The sequence below is a fragment of the Pipistrellus hanaki genome (assembly GCF_964339955.1).
Source record: "Pipistrellus hanaki genome assembly, chromosome: 5".
Lineage (NCBI taxonomy): Eukaryota > Metazoa > Chordata > Mammalia > Chiroptera > Vespertilionidae > Pipistrellus > Pipistrellus hanaki.
In genome coordinates this window covers 16,416,488-16,430,542 of record NC_140507.1, presented here as the reverse complement: position 1 = coordinate 16,430,542, position 14,055 = coordinate 16,416,488, and the positions used below count along the sequence as shown (strand labels likewise).

At 44.0% G+C, this 14,055-nt stretch overlaps 1 protein-coding gene across 2 annotated transcripts in view; it reads left to right on the top strand.

The window, feature by feature from the left end:
- GALNT10 (polypeptide N-acetylgalactosaminyltransferase 10) overlaps positions 1-14,055 on the top strand; it is a 189,766-nt gene that overhangs the window by 96,183 nt on the left and 79,528 nt on the right. The window lies entirely within an intron of this gene.

The following is a 14,055-nucleotide window of genomic DNA, read 5'->3' as shown; positions in this document are numbered from 1 at the left end:
TCTCCACAGTGGTTGCACCAGTCTACATTCCCACCAGCAGTGCACGAGGGTTCCTTTTTCTCCGCAACCTCGCCAACACTTGTCGTTTGTTGATTTGCTGATGTTGGCCATTCTGACAGGTGTGAGATGGTACCGCATTGTTGTTTTGATTTGCACCTCTCGGATAATTAGTGACTTTGAGCATGTTTTCATGTGCCTTTTGGCCTTCCTTCTGTCTTCTTTTGAAAATATTCTGTTTAGGTCCATTGCCCATTTTTTAATTGGATCATTCATCTTCCTTTTATTTAGTTGTATAAGCTGTCTGTAAATGTTGGAGATTAAACCTTTATCAGTGGTAATATTTGCAAATATGATCTCCCACACCGTGGGCTTTCTTGTTGTTTTATTGATGGTTTCTTTTGCTGTAAAAAAGCTTTTTATTTTGAAGTAGTCCCATTTGTTTATTTTCTCTTTAGCTTCCATTGCCCTAGGGGCAGTATCAGTGAAGAAGTTATTTTGGCATACGTCTGAGATTTTGCTACCTGTGGATGCTTCTAGTATTTTTATGGTTTCCCGTCTGATGTTTAAGTCCTGTATCCATTTTGAGTTTATCCTTGTGAATGGTGTAAGTTGGTGATCTAGTTTCATTCTTTTGCATGTGTCTGTCCAATTTTCCCAACACCATTTATTGAAGAGACTGTCTTGACTCCATTGTATATTCGTGCCTCCTTTGTCAAATATTAATTGAGCATAGTGATTTGGGTTGATATCTGGGTTCTCAATTCTATTCCATTGATCTATTTGTCTGTTCTTGTGCCAGTACCAGGCTGTTTTGAGAACAGTGGCTTTGTAGTATAGTTTGAAGTCTGGTATTGAGATCCCTCCTACTTTACTCTTCTTTCTCAGAATTGCTGTGGCTATTCGGGGTCTTTTATTGTTCCAAATGAACTTTTGGAGAGTTCTTTCTAGGTCAGTGAAATATGTCGTTGGTATTTTAATGGGGAGTGCATTGAACCTATAGATTGCTTTAGGAAGTATGGACATTTTGATGATGTTGATTCTACCAATCCATGAACATGGTATGTTCTTCCATCTCCTTACATCTTCCTCTATCTCTTTTTTCAGTGTCGTGTAGTTTTCCGCAAATAGGTCCTTTATTTCTTTAGTTAAATTTATTCCTAGGTATCTTAATTTTTTTGGTGCGATGGTGAATGGAATTGCTTTTTTAGCCTCTGTTTCTGTAGTTTCACTGTTGGTGTATAGAAATGCCATGGATTTCTTGGCATTAATTTTATATCCTGCTACGTTGCCAAATTCATTTATTAAGTCAATTAGTTTTTTAATGGAGTCTTTTGGGTTTTTTATGTACAATATCATGTCATCTGCAAATAAGGATAACTTTACTTCTTCTTTTCCAATTTGGATGCCTTTTATTTCCTCCTCTTGTCTAATTGCAATGGCTAGTACTTCCAGAACTATGTCAAACAGGAGTGGCGAGAGTGGGCATCCCTGTCTTGTTCCTGTTCTTAGAGGGAATGGTTTTAGCTTTTGCCCATTGAGTATAATGTTGGCTGTGGGTTTATCATATATAGCTTTTATTATGTTGAGGTATGATCCTTGTACTCCCACCTTTTTAAGAGTTTTTAACAGGAAAGGGTGTTGGATTTTGTCAAATGCTTTTTCTGCGTCAATTGATATGACTATATGATTTTTATCTTTCAATTTGTTTATGTGATGTATCACGTTTATTGATTTGCGGATATTGTACCATCCTTGCATTCCTGGAATAAATCCTACTTGGTCATGGTGTATGATCTTTGTGATGTTCTTCTGGAGTCGATTTGCTAGAATTTTGTTGAGGATTTTGGCATCTATGTTCATGAGGGATATTGGCCTGTAATTCTCTTTCATTGAGTTGTCTTTATCTGGTTTTGGTATTAGGGTGATGTTGGCTTCATAGAAGGAGTTCGGAAGTGTTCCTTCCTCTTGGATTTTTTGGAATAGTCTGAGGAGGATAGGTTTTAGTTCTTCCTTGAATGTTTGGTAAAACTCTCCTGTGAAGCCATCTGGCCCTGGGCTTTTGTTTGCTGGAAGCTTTTTGATGACGGTTTCAATTTCTTCCCACGTCACTGGTCTATTGAGATTTTTAGATTCTTCCTGATTGAGTTTTGGCAGTTTGTATTTTTCTAGGAATATGTCCATTTCCTCCAGGTTGTTTAGTTTGTTGGAATAGAGTTGTTCGTAGTATTTTGTAACAATCTGTTGTATTTCGGTGGGGTCTGTTGTTATTTCACCTCTTTCATTTCTGATTTTGTTTATTTGGGTCCTCTCTCTTTGTTTCTTGGTTAGCCTGGCTAGAGGTCCATCAATCTTGTTTATCCTTTCGAAGAACCAGCTCTTGGTTTTGTTGATCTTATGTATTGTTTCTTTGGTCTCTATGTCATTTATCTGTGCTCTGATTTTTGTTATTTCCTTCCTTCTGCTTACACTGGGCTTTTCTTGTTGCTCTTTTTCTAACTCTTTGAGTTGTAGAGTTAGTTCATCTGTTACCATTTTTTCTAGTTTTTTGCAATAGGCTTGTAAGGATATGAACTTCCCTCTCAAAACTGCTTTTGCTGTGTCCCATAGATTTTGGATTGTTGTGTTTTCATTGTCATTTGTTGCCAGGATGTTTTTAATTTCTTCCTTGATTTCTCTGGTAACCCAGTCCTTGTTTAATAGCATGTTGTTTAGTCTCCATGTATTTGATTTCTTTGGATTATTTTTATTGTAATTAATTTCCAGTTTTATGCCACTATGGTCTGAGAAGATGCTTGATATGATTTCTATCTTCTTGAATTTGAAGAGACTTTGCCTATGTCCCAAAATGTGGTCTATCTTTGAGAATGTCCCATGTGCACTTGAGAAGAATGTATATTCTGTGGCTTTGGGGTGGAATGTTCTAAAGATGTCAATTAATTCCATCTGGTCTAGTGAGTCGTTTAGGATTGATATTTCTTTGCTGATTTTTTGTTTAGATGATTTGTCGAAGGGTGACAGTGGGGTATTAAAATCTCCTACTATGATTGTATTGCTATTAATCTCTCCCTTAATGTCCTCCAGCAGTTTTTTTATGTATTTGGGTGCTCCTGTATTGGGTGCATAAATATTTACCAGGGTTATTTCTTCTTGTTGGATTGTACCCTTTAGTATTATGAAGTGGCCTTCATTATCTCTTGTTATGTCCTTCACTCTGAGATCTAATTTGTCAGATATAAGTATTGCTACCCCAGCTTTTCTTTCCTTTCCATTTGCCTGGAAAACTTTTTTCCATCCCTTCACCCTCAGTCTGTGTGCATCTTTTTTTCTGAGGTGGGTTTCTTGTAGGCAACAGATGTAAGGGTCTTGTTTTCTTATCCAATCTGACACCCTATGTCTTTTGATTGGAGCATTTAATCCATTTACATTTAAGGTTATTATTGATAGGTACTCATTTGATGGCATTTTTATTCTATACCCATGTTCCTTCTTCAATTCCTATTTCTTTATTTTTACAGTAGACCCTTTAGCATTTCTTGCATTGCTGGTTTGGTGGAGATAAATTCCTTCAGTCTTTTTTTGTCTGTGAAGCTCCTGATTTCCCCTTCAATTTTGATTGATAGTCTCGCTGGGTACAGTATTCTTGGATTCAAACCCTTCCTTTGCATGACTTTGTATATTTCATCCCATTCCCTTCTGGCCTGATATGTTTCTGTTGAGAAATCAGTTGCTAGTCTGATGGGGGTTCCTTTGTAAGTAACTTTCTGTCTCTCTCTGGCTGCTTTTAAGATTCTTACTTTGTCGTTGTTGTTTGCCACTTTAATTATAATGTGCCTTGGCGTCTGTCTTCTGGGATTCATTTTGCTTGGGACTCTGCGAGCATCTTGGATTTGTGTGGGTTTTTTCTTCTCTATCTCAGGAAAGTTTTCTGTCATTATTTCTTGAAATACTTTTTCCACGTCTACCTCAGTTTCCTTTCCTTCTGGAACCCCTATTATTCGAATATTATTTTGTTTTGTAATGTCCCAAAGCTCCCGTAGGCTCTCCTCCTGCTTTTTAATCTTTTTTTCTAGAAGCTGCTCTAATTGGGTATTTTTTTCCATCTTGTCTTCTAGCTCACTGATGCGGTCTTCCGCTTCATCTAGTCTACTCTTGATGCTTTCTATTGAGTTCTTCATGGTAGCGATGTCATTTTTCATTTCTTCTTGGTTCTTCCTCAATTCCTGATGGTTCTTCCTCATTTCTTCTTGGTTATTGTCAAATTTCTCTTCCATTCTTTTTAGCCAACCAATAATCATTATTCTGAACTCTTGCTCTGGTAGGCTGCTTGCCTCTGGCTCGTTTACTTCCTTTTCTGGTGATGCCTGCTTTTCTTTCATTTGTGGGGTGTTTCTTTGTCTTCCCATGGTATCTCTTTTCAGGATGTCTGGTTATGTGGTGTTCTTTCTCTTGCGTTAATTTATAGGTGCAAAATACAACACTGCCAGGTACAACACGAGAGGCACTTAACAGGAATGTATTTACAATATTAATAACCTCTAATAAAGGTAACCCCTAGCGATAGGCAAATTAGGGTATAGGAGAGAAGGAAGGAAGGAAGGTAAAAATAAAATAAAGAAAAATTAAAAAAAAAAAAAGTCAAAGAAGAAATAAAGTAATGACAAAATGAAGTTAGAAAACAGGGAGAAAAAGAAGAGAGAGTAAGAGAGAGAGAGAGAAGGAGAGAGAGAGAGAGAGAGAGAGAGAGAGAGAGAGAGAGAGAAGAAGAAGCAAACTAAAAAAATGGGAAACAAACTATATATATGTGGAGAAAATTGCCATAGATCAACCACTGAGCCCAGCCAATGCCGGTAACAATACTTGGAGATTAATACAAACTACAATACAATATCCACTATTATTAAGTAAGGTTATGATATACAGAAGTCAAAGAAACAAACAAAAACAGAGGATTTAAAAAAAAATACAAAGCAACAATAACAACACTGGAATAAGCATAACAATTTCACTGAAAAGCACAAATATTCACAATAATCAACCTTCACTCAAACAATGAGAAAAGGATAGAAAGTAGAACCGTTTTTTTTGTGTTTTTTTTTTTTTTTTTTTTTTAACTAGTTAATATAGTGCAGAGAGTGATATTTATACACTTGTATCAGGGGTTGGAACTTAGGTCTATGAGTATAGTGAGAGCTTTAGCAGGGGGTATACAGAAAGAATAGAGGAAAAACTAAAGCCGGAAAGGGATAGGATAAACTGGAGACTAAAAGGTTAAAGTTTAGTAAGAGAGTGATGGGGTAAAGGTCGAATTGAGATAGGGTTGAATGATGCTATAGTAGAGATTAAAATAGAATGAAGTTTACTCCCAATGTAAAATAAAGACGAAGTAAAATGGTACTGGGGAGGAAAAGAAAAAGAAAAAAAAAATTGCAAAATAGCAGTAGTAATAGTGAAGATAGAGATTGAAAAATGTAATAATTGAAAAGGTAAAATCAAGTAAGGAAAAAAGAAAAAAAAATCGTTTGTGAAGTAAAAGATGTAAAAAATGAAAATTAAATAAAAAATGTAAAAAATGAAAATAAAATAAAGAATAGTATAATTAGCATAAAATTGTCCAGTAGAGTTCAATCACTTCCTCTGTTATTGTATTTGGTATGCCTGGTTCTTGGATCAGAGAGTCTTGCAGTTCCCAGCTTTCCACTGCACCTGTTTTGTAAGGTAGTCCTTAATTTTAGGTAGGCTATATCTTAGTTACTTGTGTCCATTTATTTTTGATTAATTAAAAGAAAAAGAAAAAGAAAAAGAAAAAAGAAAAAAAAAAAAGGCAGTTTGTAGTTCAGCCCTTAGGTGTCAGTGTTACTGGTTTGACCTCCCAGACTTTGGTTGCTCTGGCCTTCTTTCTCTCTGGGGGCGGGCCCTCGCAGCTCTCCTGGGCTACAATATAGGCGGGGCCGCGGCCGCACTGGGGGCGGGGCCTCGCGGCGCTCCGGGGCGCAGCGCTCAGGGCCGCACTGGGGGCAGGGCCTCGCGGCGCTTTGGTGCTACAATATATCAATAGGTGGGGCCGTGGAGCTCAGGGCCGCTCTGGGGGCGGGGCCTCGCGGCGCTCCGGGCCACGGCGCTCAGGGCCGCTCTGGGGACGGGGCCTCGTGGGAGCAATGGGGCTATCGCAGCCTGAACTCTCAGCCTAGCCACGCAAACTCTGACCTTTCTGTGGGTGGTTGAAGAGCTTCCTTGAATCCACGCGCTTGCTCCGATCGGGGCGCCACAGGTGCTCGATGGACTCCTCGGCTGTGGGTTTTCCAGGCCTCAGAGAAGCTGCTCCCTTCCTGGTAGGGTGGCGCCGCCTTTGCGCCGAGCCCGGAGCTCCGGGAGAAGTCGGGAGTGCTGGCCGCTTGGTCAGGAAAAATTGTCCAGCGGACACTTCCTTACCTTCCTAGAGTGATCTGCTAATCAACATTCCCTGAGCGACTCAGATGTTGCTTCTATCTCGGCCTCTCTTCAAATTTTGACTCGTGATAATCTGACCCCTGATAAAAATGCAAAGCAATACAAAAAAAAAAAAAAAAAAAAAAATGAAACTCCATTTGATTTTATAGCCAACCAATCAAATTAAAGCCTCTATATTTCCTTTCTCTGATTTATCTTCCAAGAAGGATTCAGCTATCTTGGTGAAACAACCACTAATTCGGATTTTATCTGATTTAAGAGTCTCCATGTAGCTCCCAGGTGACAAAGATGTACGATCTTTGGATATTTATTCTTGAATATCAACTTTTTCAGCTTCTTGAGTCCTCTTCAGTGAACCCCAGCAGGATTTCCTTGAATGCCACTTCCTCAGAAGATCTCAGAGAGCAGAGTTGAGACGTGGTATAATTCTACAGGATGGGGCAGACCCACCCACTCCTCCCTTTTTATCTTAAATAGCGTGGTGGAATAAGCTTGTTTGACACTTATGATGGAGGACTTTAGTGTGAGATGGACGCCCCAGACATGCCCAGGAATGTGGCTGGTGCAGACTCCCTAGTTGGGCAGGTTGTTATCCCGGCATTTGTATGGGAAGTGGGAGAAGGACAGAAAGAGGGGCTGGAGCCTGAATAATTTGTGAGCTGGGAAAGGAAAAAGTGCAGGTTTTTTATATCGGTTGTTGTGTGTGAGTGTGTGTGGGCACGCGTGCTTTGTTTTGTTTTTTAGTATCACCGACTTTTCAGGAGACTTCGTAAGGCTCTCTTCTTAACTTAAATGAGTCCTTTCTGAACAGCAGTCTTTCTTCCAAGACAACAGTTATTGATCCATCAGACCTAGTCCTGGGGTTTAACGGTGCTCGTATGCCTTAAAATAAAATGGCAGCCAGTAACATTTCTCAAATCGAAGTTGTTTTCTGTAATTTAAAAAATAGGTTGCCATGAATTCATTTCAACCCTTGGGTTGAAATTGCAGAGATAATTGGCTTACAAGCAAAAATGGCTGCCTGTCAACTAAAAACCATGGGCATGTGTCCCTACGATTTATGCTAGGTGGGTGGAAACCAGCCGACCTCCACGTGTGCTGGTGTGTGGCTTGTGGTTCTTTCAACATTTCAGCAAACAGACGCGTTTTCTTGGTCTGATGGAAATGGAAGCTGTGCTCTCCGTCAACAATAACGGGGCCCACTTACCGAGTGCTGTGTGCCAGGCACTGTGCGGAGTGCTCTGCCAGCCTGGCCTCACTTGTTCCCATTTTGAGGTTCTGTGTGGTAATACTTTTCATCCTCTCTGTTTCGACATTATTTCCTCGTTTACAAAAACATTGTCACAACCCCTGTGTGGCTCCAGCCTCTCTGGAATTGTATCTGATGGGGTTCGCTAGCTCCACTTTGCAGGTGCACAAGCTGGGCCGGGGGAAAATTCAGCTCCCTGCTGCAGTTCAGACAGTCAGGAGAAGCCAAAGAAGACACGGACTTGGACCCAAGCGCATGCTCTTTCTGCTGCATCACACGCAGACGGAGACCCGCTCTTCACAGAGAAGGAGGGAAACATGCTTAAGTTCTCGCCCTTTGTGCATGATGCTTCTGGGAGCAGGCATAGCAAGCAGGGCTGGCCGGATAAACGGACGCAACCAGCAGACTGCTCAGGTTGCGTTTCTTTACCTCGCTTGTCCAGGAGCAGATAAAAGGCACTCAGTAACGTTGGCCGAAGAGATGAGTTTGGTTGCTAAGTGGTATTGGCTTTGAAAGGATTTAAGGAAAAAGAGAATAATGACTGGAAGATAAAGGCGATTACCAATTCTCTCCCTTCATTTAGATGGTATCAAGGGCAGCATGATAAGACAAGCACAGAGCAGCTGTTCTTACCGAGAACAGAACATAATTCCCTCCTAATTGTAAGCCTCCTTTCAGCAATTTTTTTGAGTGGGGAAATCAGAAGTCACACACACACCCTCCACCCCACCATATATACTCCTCTCTATTCTTAAATCTGCCCAGGTAGCGGGTGGTAACAGTTTAGCTTTCTATAGTTCTTCCTTAGCTTAGGCAACATGTATAGATATATCCAGAGGTTTGGGGTTTTATTTTATAAAAATATGACTGTTCTATTGTATATTTTATTCTACAGGTATCTTTGTTTGCTTACTAGATTATGGTCACATCTCTAAGGTATTCCTAATAGCTGTGTAATATGCCACAGGAATCTAATCTACTCACCCCTTCTTCTGTCGGCAGGCAGTCAGGTACAGGCAGACAGCTCATTTCCAGGTCTCTGCTTCTGGAAACAGTGCAAAAACAGTGGCAAAGACCACGTATCTTTACCTTTTGTTTCTCCTCTTCTCTTTCATGAATCATTAAGAATCTTGATATGAAAGCCCATTTCTTCCTGATATTTGCCCGGCAGCTGGCACCCAGCCGAGATCTGAGGTGTGGTCCTCATGGCTGTCCTTTCATGCTGGTGATTCCAGCACCTGGACCTTGCAGACCACATTGACGGCCGGAGCCCCTCCTTCCTGCCGTCAGCCTGTGTTTCAAGTGGGAGCCCGTGGGATACACTGCCTGTTGCAGGTGTAGGAGGGCCGGTTCTGTCATGTGGGGCTGCTGGGTGAAGAAACTTAGATTTTGCTGTGGGCTTTTTTTAAAAAAAATTTGTTATTTTTACAACTGTCTTAAAACTAGATGTGATCTGAACAAAGGGTTTATAAAATGTGAATTCAGAGGGGAAGAAAAGACAGCACAACCAAGGTCCTTTAAATACTGCTTGATCTGAAGTCCCCCGTGCCGTTAGGGGGTGCGAAATTGGTGATGAAGAATGGTGCAGAGGTGCCTAATTCATATTCATAATCCTTCGTGGTTCTCCTGCCCGTCCGTTGAGAGGAGGGAAGAGCAGGTGAGTGCAGCTGGCGGTAAGGAAAGCCTGACAGGAAAAGGATCTTCCTGAAGATGCCAGCCTGGGCCAAGTTGTCACCGTCATCCTCTGGCTCCTCCGATTCCAGCCAGGCTGTGCTAAAGAGGAAGCCAGTGCCTGTCTAATCCCCTCTCCAAGCCTCACACCCTCACTTGGAAAACAAAAGCAGTGGACTAGGCCCTTCTAACGCTATTCATCACCTACTCGCTGTCTGCAAGGCACAGGGCTGGGCGTGTGGAGGCGCCACTCATAATGCCTTCCCTCCCCGTCTTTCCAGGCTGTTACCAGTCTGTCTTCATCTCACACTCATAGGCAGTGAGAGAATGTTATCATCTCTTACTGCTTATATTATTTGTCTGCTCCCCCATTTCACTCTGTATCCCATGGGTCAGGGACAGCAGCTTGTTCCTCCCCATTATAATCCCGGGCATAGCACAGTGTGTGTCACAGAGCAGGTGCTCAGGAAACATTGCTTGAATACACAAACGATTGAGAGTAAGCCAATGAGAAGGCTTTGAGCCATGAGCTGGCTGAAGTCTGGGGTACCATGTCTACAAGAGCAAAACTCTTGCTGAAACCTTACAGAAGCCTCGTGCCCTTTCCTGGGATGGCCACCCCAGACTCCAAGAGAACTGAAGTCAGGAGCATGCTCTGCTGTGAGTTCTCCACACGGACTCCTCTGCCTCCAAGGACAGAGCTAGCTACTTCGTCCTCCACAGGGCTGTGGTGTTACCATTCTCGTGGTGTTACCACCCTCCTTTCCCAGATAAGGAAACTGAGGCTCAGCAAGGAATGGAACCCAACTCTGGCTCTCACAGCTGGGGGGTGGCGGCCAGGATTTGAACCCAAGTCCAGGCACAGACAATGTCAGGTATGCTGGCTGGTATCAAATGTGTTTTATAGTTCCCTTCTAAATGGTTGGATTTTTCTAGTTCAAAGTTGACGCCGAGGGAAGATTTTTGCAGCGCTTCCCTTTGATTTTGACTTCTCTCCTTTTATATTCTAGTGTTCCCGCAGTGAGCCCTGAGAGCACATCTTAAGGGCCAGTGTATTAATTTCATCTTTGTGTTCCAAGAGTTCAGAATCCTTTAGGGAATGTTAAATGGGGGCCCGCTCTGTCACAAATGAGCTCGGTCAGCTCCCAGTCCTCCGCTGCCTCCCACGCCCACCTCCCAGGCTGCTTTCTCCGAGTCAGTGAATGAGTTTTTGCCTCTGCCCTTCAGAAGCCACTGTTAGGTCCGAAACAGATTCATTCGACTGAAAGGCTTAAAGAGCACCCAGTTACATCAGCAGGGATTCTCTTAGTTACAAGTGGCAGAGGTTGACTTAAGAAAAGAAAATGTATCGGCTCATGTAAGTGAAAAGGCCAGGAGTAGACCTTGACTTCAGCAGTGGCCGGGTTCAGGTCCCTAAGTGAGGCCAGCAGGAACCCCTCTGTCCAACACTTGGTTCTGTTTTCTGTTCTGTCAATCATTTTAAGACAGGGGACAGTCTGCATGGTGGCCCCAGGCAGTCCAGACTTTGTCCTCGCGTGCTGTGTCTCAGCAGAAAAGAGCTTAGCTCGCTCCCAGTTGTCTCAGCAAAGATTTACTCTGATTGCCCGGTGCCCAGCCTTGAACCCATCACTGGGGAGATGCCATGCTCTGATCAGCTGAGCCACGCTCCCTTGCTCATCCTCAAGGAAAGCAAGGATCTCCCCCTCCCCCCAAATCTTGTAGAAATGAGGGGTGGGAGGTTCACCCTGGAAAGTCAGGATGTTATTACCATAAGACTAGGGAGACAGGAACAGGATAGGGGATACAGAGCAGGCCCACAGCCTTGCCATTGCTCAGTGCAGCCCCCTTATTGACTTAAGTAAGGCCCAGCCAGAAGACTGGCTTTGTTGCATGCGAAGCAGATACAAGAGGCAGGACTTCAGGCTCCTACTTAGTTCCCCCAATTTTTAGTTTTCATCTATTTGTTCCTTTGCTTACATAATTAATAGCTTTGACACATTATCCCTGTAAGAAGATAATATGTATGATGGGCATCTGGGTTTAAATCCAAGCTCCAGCCCTTCCCAGCTATTTGGCCTTAACAGGTTCCTTAACTTCTCGCTGCCTTGTCTCCTCTCTGTAATGGAGGCAATGACAGCCCCTGCCTCCTAAGAGCATCATGACTGTGAAGTGACATTAATCCCTCCAAAGTGCTTAGAACATTACCGGGCATAATGGGAATCCTTAACAGATAGTTTCTCCTATCACCGTTGTCATCTCCCACCTTATTTGGCAACCGCTTATCGGTATTCTATAGTTGGAATTTTCACATCTATTGAAACATTCCCTGTTGATGTCCATTCATTTTGTTCTCCGTTCACTGCTCCAGTGTGTGTCGGGGGCCACCCGCGATCGTGCCTTGCTGACCTCACGCTCTGCGCCCCTAGCTTAACCTGGCCCTGGCTGTGTGTGACCCAGCTGCTGGTGGGAGTGCTTGTGCAAAGGGCAGGCTGTTCTTCCCTCAGGTCTTCGTTGTACGGCGCTGCTTCTTTTATGGCGCCATCTGGGGCCAGGGTACGGAGCCGAGAGGGCGTCCAGGTTGTGTGCGGGAAGTCTCCCCATGTCACTGCTTTGACCCTCGGCAAGGGCATCGCTCTATCTGGTCCTGCCCAAGGATGGGCTCAGGAAGCCAGGCTGCAGCTGGGAACCCACAGAGATTTGGATGTCGTGTTGCAGAAGCGGATATACGTTCAGAGAAGAAGGCAGAGGTCCGCTGCTGTCATCCGTTGTCCTTCAGCTTTTCTGCATTTTCCAGACTTCTACACTGAGCAGTTAACAGTTTTATCAAGAAATACACACGCATATAAATGTTATTTTAAAGAGGTCGTAAAGGTATATCCATATTTAAGTCCCAGATCCAAGGCCCTTAGCTTTCTGGGCTCTGTTTTCCATGTGAGAAATGGGGTGAGCACTCCCTCGTTCATCCCTCCTTGGGGGCTGGTGCCGATCTAGAGGAGAGAGAAGGGAGAGCGCTTTGGGAACCATCAGGCACAAGGCCCCGTGGGGAGGCAGAGGTTATTGTTGTCTGATCATAGCCACACGGAGCCTCTTTCACGGGGAGCGGTGCCCTAGTTTCCCCTTCCTGGAGCCTGCATCCTCTGGGCTGCTGTCTGAGGGCTCCGGCGAGGGGATGCTCTGTGTTCGCCACACACAAAGGAGCTGGGCGTATGCCACCAGCCAGTGTGGACGTCTCAAGACACAGCGTGCAGAGAGGTCTTAAAGGGGACTGCTAAGTGGGAGGGGGGGGTCCCCTGTGGCTCTGGCAAAGGCGGGTGGCCGGGGCTTTTGGCAACAGGAAGGTGGCCGGTGGCCTGGCCTGTGGAACTAAGTTTCCTGCTGGACACTGGAGGGATTCATGTCAGCACGTCACACAATTATTTTTATTTAAACAGAGAGCCTCTGCTAAGCTGGGACCAAACTTCTGACTAGTGCCGATGGCAAACGTCAACATGCCATGTTTTGCCTATTTAGTAATTAAATGGATGGATGGGTGGGTGGGTGGGTGTGTGGATGGAGAAAAGAGGGAGAAAAAGAGAGGAGACCAAGAGAAGAAAAAAAGGCACATGGCTGTAACCGGTTTGGGTCAGTGGATAGAGTGTCAGATTGCGGACTGAAAGGTCCCAGGTTCGATTCCTGGGCATGTACCTTGGTTGCGGGCACATCCCCGGTAGGAGGCAGCTCGTCGATGTTTCTAACTCTCTATCTCTCTCCCTTCCTCTCTGTAAAAAAAATCAATAAAATATATATATTTTTTTAAATAAAAGAAAAAAAGGCACATGTTCAGGTTTATCATTCAAGCTAGCCTTTTAGTTGAGTTCTGAGTAAGCTTTAGTTCCAGGGTTGGGTTAGATTAGAAGAGAATTTAGTCGGTTGCAGCCTTGTCTACGATGCTGTTCATGTTATCTGCCAGCAGGCTGTGGGCCCCGCTCTGGGGTTTCAGAGAGCCGGGGCTCCCACTGGGTAATGGCTCTATTGTATTTCACCCCGTGGACTCCAGGCAATTTATGACAGCTAACCCCCTCAACCCGCCCCGTGCTGCTCCAGTCACGCCAGCCTCCTGTGAAATTGGATGGAAGGCAGGACCTTTTGTAGCAAGCTAGATGTCACCTGTTTTTCTTGGCCACAGAGGACCCAGCTGAGTTAAGGGAAAGGGATTTTTTAAAAGAAAAAAGTGCTTCCGTTTATTTTTGGAGGTGGATAGAATGAAGTTGGAGAAGGCTCCCGGAGAAGGCTGGCTGAAGTGATCAAAGGGGTGAGAGAGGTGAGGAAAGGGGAGGCGAGGGGCTGTGTGAGGCCTGGATATAAAGAGCCCAGCCGGGTGGAAGAGCACGAGGGGACATGCAAGAATTCCAGTCCCAAGGGGAAAGAGAGGGGCTGGCTTCTCCATCCAAACAGGGCTGCCAGAAGTAGAGGAGTTCGTTCACACGGCCGCACCAGAGCTCACCGCCAGAATCCAGTTCAGTCCTCTGCCCCAGCTGCCCTCGGTGCCTCCAGCGGAGAGAATTTGAAACTCATGAACCCTGACCCACTTTTTCTCCAAGAAACCTTTCTTTCTGAAAATTGTCAGATATACAGAAAAGTTGAAAGAATTGTACGCCGAAAGCTCAAGTTCCCAACATTTAGATTCTGCAATTAGAGAGAGAGAGAGA